We start from the raw sequence: 6,288 nt of genomic DNA, 5'->3' as shown, positions 1-6,288 counted from the left end.
CTGTAACACCAGTTCTAGTGACATTGAATTTAATATTTAATTTGATCCCAGCTGTTAAATTTATTTTACACTTGGAAGGCTGCTCATGTTTCTGGGAATTAAGTTGAAGAATAACAAGTGTTTATAAACATATTTAATATCATCTGATGAAGGTGGTTCTCACTGTATGATACCATTCTATTCCTAGATGTTTAGCATGCATTGAGGTTTAGCAACAGAAACCTCACTATGATCTATAGGGTGACAATAGGAAAAAAGACGGAAGCTCAGAAAAACTACAGATAAGACCATCTCACTGAGATAATCTAATATAATTTGCCTAAATTCAACTTGAGCCAACGTCTAGCCATGCAAAGCTAAAATTCAAAAGATTGTGAATGTTAAATTCTATCACACATTGTGGGAACAAATTATATTATTTCTGAAATTATAATCATTGTTAATGAAAATTTCAGGGGTACAACTGGTTTATAAAGGTGTCCAAGTGGAATTTGAATTTACTGAAAACTGGTTCATTTCAATATCTCGTGCAAGCAAAATCCTCTATCAGCTAAACACTGTGCTGGATGTATTGTGGGGGAAATACAACTTCAGCTAGAAATTACTGTTGGTAATATTAGCAGACCAACATTTAGTTTATTCACACGACAGTTCTTTGCATTTTAGCAGATATTAACTCATTTAAAACAACCGCTTTCATGAAAATAGCATCTGAATGTGTTTAAAGTGCATCCACTAATATTGCCAACAGTAATTTCTAGGTTACTGTGATTTTCTTTTACTGGAGGGATTTGTTTCTCCTTCTTGTAGTACATTTTAGATATAATCATACAGCTGTGGCCAGCTTATTTCCTGTAGCTATATTATATAACTTTGCAAAGAAATCTATTTACAAGTCAGAATCTGTGGAAACTACAGTTCCAATTTTGCAGGGCTCTATGGCCAGCATAGAGACTTGCTGAGGGTGAACTCAGGTCAGCAGATTGGGCCCAGAAGACAAACATTGAATGTATTTCTTATAGTTTGTTGAGCAACAGAACTTTTGGAAGGGCCATAGAAGCTTATGATGCAGAAGGAGGCCATTCAGCCTATCACATCTATGCTAGCTCCTTGCTAGAGCAATTCAAAACTAATCCCACAGCTCTGCGCGCTTCCCACAGCCCTGAGCCTTTCTCTGTTTCAAATGTTTATCTATTCTTCCCTTAGAAGATGTAATGTTCTCTGTCTCTGTCTGTGGAAAACCATTCCATGCTCCAACAACTCTCTGTGTAAAGAAATGTGTCCTATTCTCTTTCCTCACTGTCTCAGTGACCATTTTAAATTGATTACTCCTCATCATGGACTCTCCAACCAGAGGAAATAGGCTTTCTCTAATCACCCAATCAAAATCTTTCAGAATTTCAAAAACCTGCATTAAACCCCACCTTAATCCTCTCTGTGCCATTGGGAATAGTCACAGTTTCTCAAGTGTCCCATCATAATTATGGTTCATGAAATGAGCAATCCTGGTGTATCTATGTTGTACAATCTTTATAGCTTTAATGTCCTTTCTTTAACAGGGTACCTAGAACCATCTAACTGTGACTTAACAATTGCCTTGTACAAATTTACTATAACCTCTTTGCTCTTGTGCTCTATGCTCCTAGTTATAAAAAATTCTAAAATGCTAAATGCCGCAACTTCAGCAGAAGTGTGGGGTTAACCCTGTATCCACTGCACTTCCGGCAAAGTTACAGCGGCAGAGCAGAAGAAGCTCTGTGGAATTTCCAAGCCTTTGGGCGTGAAATTCGGTATGTTAGCGCCTCCCGTTAGCGCCTGGCGAGGGTGCTAATGGGGCGCTAAGGGGTTAAGGTCTGGGTGCGGCGAATGCAGCGATGCCCACGAACTTCAGTGCTGGTTTAGCGCGGATGCTAACTCTTAACGCCTGGGCCTCTAGCGCCTCGCAGATCATGATGTCATAAAGTGCGCAGCGCTCTGTTATCGCCCCAGATGGAAAATTGACTCTCGCCCCCTGCTTTATTGCCTCATGCCGACAACGCCAACAAGAGGAGGCATTGTGAACTCGGCTGGCTGCTTCGGGAGCGGTAATTAAAGGGAATGCTTTTCAGCCAGCGCAATATTTATTATTTGCACCAGTCTGGTGCCTGCGCAAAGTTTTTAATGTTTCTTTTGTGCAAAATGTCCAAGCCCTCCACTTTGTGAGAGTGTTTGGGGCTGTAATAGCAGTCATCCAGGTCGCCTTGCAAAACAGAACTGATGACAACTAGCTTGTGCAGCATCACTGGCCTCTCCCTTTAAGCAAGGGAAGCATCCTCTGTGATGAGCGAATGCCGATCACAATGCGCTCGAAATTGTTTAGCGCTCTGCCGCTAACGTCCTGCTCTTGGGCTTCACCGCCCTAAGAGAAGTGGTTAGCACTTGATTTAGCTCTCCACTTCCCCCTTGGAGTGCTAAAACTGAATTTCACGGGAGGCGAGAATGATTAGCGCCTGCCGCTAATTTTTCAACTTTGAAAGTTTTAGCGCCCCAAGCGAGGCTATACTGAATTTCTCCCCCAGGCCTAGAAATTGGATAAGGCCCAAAACCGGGTGCGGGCAGCATGAAGCGCTATGCGTCCACGCCTGTTCAAAGTGGTATAGGCAACACACAAAATACATGCTGCCTGTTGATTATAATGATTGCAACGCAGGTCTTAGCATTAAACGTGCTGCTGATTGGCTTAGCATTGAACAGTGGGGTTAATATCGGGTGCAGTCTACTGGCCAATAAAGTTTGGCCTAGGCTCTCTGCATTGCTTAAAGTGGAGTTGCTTTGTTGTAGAAACACCTCATTATCAGTGTGGAGAGACCCATGGCCCAACAGCCAAGAGAAAGAGCCAGGAGATTTTCAGATTCAGCTATGGAGGCCTTGGTCCTGGGGGTTCAAAAACATCATCAGGTTCCCTACCCACAGGAGGCCTTCAAGACAAAGCAGCAGATGGTGGTGGGAGGAGATCACTGAAGTCATCAGTGCGACGAGTGTTATCCCCAGGACCTGGATCCAGCGCCACAAAAAGTTTAATGCCCTCACACGAGTGGTCAAAGTGAATGAATGCATCATCAAATGCCATATCCCACCATCTGCACCACAAGCCTCACACACTGCTCAATGCACCACAACCCCATCATTCACCTACCGACAATTTCTAGCAATCACCACTCATACCTCACAATCATAGCATCACTTCACCCTCACACACTTACCACTGCTGCATGACTCACACCCACTTCTCACACCTTGCACACACTGCCAGCTATTCAATCATGGCAGGCACATCACCCAAACACATTGCACCACACTCGCTGACACACTTCCCTTTCTCTTGCAGGCAAATATTGCTCATAACCGTCGGGAGCAGCAGCAGATGGGTGGAGGGGAAGCCTATCTGCAGAACAGGACAGAGCTGGGGGAAGCAGTGCTGGAGATCATTGGAGGGGCAGTCACTGAGTCCGTGGTGAGTGGGGAAGTTGAAAGCATTGCTGATGATGATGGTATGTTCATACCTAATCCTTCTTCTCACATCCCACTTCCTCCTCATCCCACAATCTCTTTTCCCTTATAAGTTGCTGATGGTAGTGTAGTGGTTATGTTACTGGACTAGTAATCCAGAGGCCTGGACTAATGATTGGGAAACATGAGTTCAAATCTGATGATGGCAACTGGGGAATTTAAATGTAGTTAATTAAACAAATCTGGAATAAAAAGCTCGTATCTGTAATGGGGACCATGAAACTACCAGATTGTTGGGAAAACCCATCTGGTTCACTAATCCCCTTTAGAGAAGGAAATCTACCATTGTTACCTGGTCTGGTCTACATGTGACTCCAGACCCACAGCAATGTGGTTGACTCTTAACTGCCTCTCTGAAATGGCCTAGCAAGACACTCAGTTGTACCAAGCCACTACAAAGAACAGCAGTCCAAAAGGTGGCTCCCCACCACCTTCTCAAGGGCAATTAGGGATGGGCAATAAATGCTGGCCGTGCCAGCAACGCCCATATCCCATGAACAAATACATTTTTAAAAATGCATGGATGTCTTGCTTTCCCCTCACCACAACCCAACCCTTGTGCATTTCTCCTTGCAGATACCGAAGATCTCCAACCTGGCCAGTCAGTTCCCAAAGTGATGGAGGAGAAGAAGACACACCTTCATTGCATCTGACACTCACAGACACCAGTTCAGAAAATGGCTGTACTTTAGAGGGTAGTATAGAGGCGGGATCTGTATATGGTGTGTCACCGGGCACAAGTGGGCTGCAGCTAGGCTAGGGGGAAAGGGTAGCTCGGGTGCCAGCTCCCCGGAGGGCAAGTTTGCGCATGAGTTCTGTTGCAAAGGACTCAGATGATGACCTCAATGGGGCCGCCTTCAGAAGAAGGGTGATGGGCATGCACACAGAAATGCTAAGTGCAATGGCAAGCCTGCCAGAGAGCCTCTCATCAGTGTCAAGGAGCATGAAGGAGTCCAGCTCCAACATTGCGTGGAGCTTGGAGCCTGTGATTTCCAGGATGGAAATGATGGGCAACTCCATGAGAGATCTTGTGGACTCAGCCATGGTGCTGCATGTGATGAGCTATGTCGCAGCTTCCATTGCAGGACAGGCGGAAGCGACCCATTGTCTCAGTGCTGCAGTGGAGGCTCAGACTGCTGCCATCATGACTGGGTTTACGAGTGTGGAACGGGGCTTGCAGGGTCTCACAGCAATGCAGCAATCTGTGCTCCAACAGATGGCTAGAAATACTGAGGCACCACCCTGGGGCAGCGGCAGTGGCTCCTTGGAGCAAGAATCTGGTGCATGGCTGTATGTCCTGTGATGGCGCACCCTCAGAAGGAACGAGGTCCTCTTTGGAATCGTCTTCATGCATCCCAGTGACTCTTGCTCTATATCTGAAGGCCCTTGAAGGCAAAAGACAAGGATATGAATTAGTCCTGGCAAAGTAACAATCTTGACAATCGCCATACTCAGGCTTCTCATAGTTCAGTCATTGATGAAATAGGAAGCTAGAAACAGGAGTAGGCTTACTTACCTCAAGCCTGTTCCATCATTCAATGAGATCATGGCTGATCTCTATCTGTATCCATCCACCTGCCTTGGCTCCAAATCCTGTTATACCCTTGACTAGCAAAAAGCTATCGATCTCAGATTTAAAATTATTAATTGAGCTAGCATCTATTGCTTTTTCTGGGAGAGAGTTCCACACTTCTAGCACCCTTTGCGTGAAGAAGTGTTCACTAACTTCTCTTCTGAATGGCCTGGCTCTGATTTTAAGGATATGTCACCTTGTCCTAAACTCCCCAACTAGCGGAAAAGGTTTCTCTCTGCCCTATAAATTCCTTTCAAAATCTTAAAAGCCTCAATCAAATCACCCGTTAACCTTCTATATTCCAGGGAATAGAAGCCTAGTTTGTGTAACCTCGCCTCATAATCTAACCCTTGGAGCCCTCGTTACATTCTGGTGAATCCGCACTGCACTCCTTCCAAGGCCAATATACCCTTTCTAAGGTCCAGTGCCCAGAGCTGTACACAGTACTCCAGATGTGGTTGTGGTAAACCACTGTTATAACCTGTCTGTGTCTGTATGTGTATTCCACTAGGTACAGGTCTGGACATGCCTCGGCTGACTCCTCCCACTATTCCAGGTATATAAGTGACTACCTCCCAGTCCCTTAGTATTCTGGACGGGTCGACCACTCGAGACAAGACCTTCATTCTTTAGTTAATAAAAGCCTGATTGTTACTCGCTCAACCTCAGTCTTTTGAGTAATTGATGGCGCATCAATTTTATTAACTAAATTTTTTATAATGGAGAAGATCCTCACACCAGCATGCCTGGACCTGGACAGTCAGGAAGCGGGCGCTTCCACCAAGTTTGCTCACTGGCTCACGTGCTTCGAGACATTCCTGACTGCCTCCACTGCAGTCGAAACGGATGCGGACAAACTGTCTGTCCTGTTCTCCAAGGTGAACCACCGAGTGTACTCAGTCATCCGGGACGCGACCTCGTACACAGCCGCCCTCCAGCTCCTCAAGACCCAGTACACGCGCCCTGTGAACGAAGTATACGCTAGGCACCTTCTGGGGAGTCGCAAGCAACAACCTGGGGAATCGACTGAGGAATACCTCCAAGCACTGTCCGTGCTTGGCCGGGCCTGTGGGTGTAAGGCGGTAACGCCCACTAAGTACACGGAGGAACTGATCCGGGATGCCTTCGTAGCGGGCCACAGGTCCAACTACACCCGACAGCGACTG

At 45.9% G+C, this 6,288-nt stretch overlaps 1 pseudogene; it reads left to right on the top strand.

Moving 5' to 3' along the window:
- Nucleotides 1-2,178: 2,178 nt before the first annotated feature.
- On the top strand, nucleotides 2,179-4,852 carry LOC147124382 (uncharacterized; annotated as a pseudogene).
- The last annotated feature ends 1,436 nt before the right edge of the window (nucleotides 4,853-6,288 follow it).

This window comes from Somniosus microcephalus, chromosome 1 (genome assembly GCF_052327205.1).
Source record: "Somniosus microcephalus isolate GS21.2 chromosome 1, FLI_Smic_1.0, whole genome shotgun sequence".
In the NCBI taxonomy this organism is placed as follows: domain Eukaryota; kingdom Metazoa; phylum Chordata; class Chondrichthyes; order Squaliformes; family Somniosidae; genus Somniosus; species Somniosus microcephalus.
This window is presented reverse-complemented; position numbering and strand designations above follow the sequence as displayed.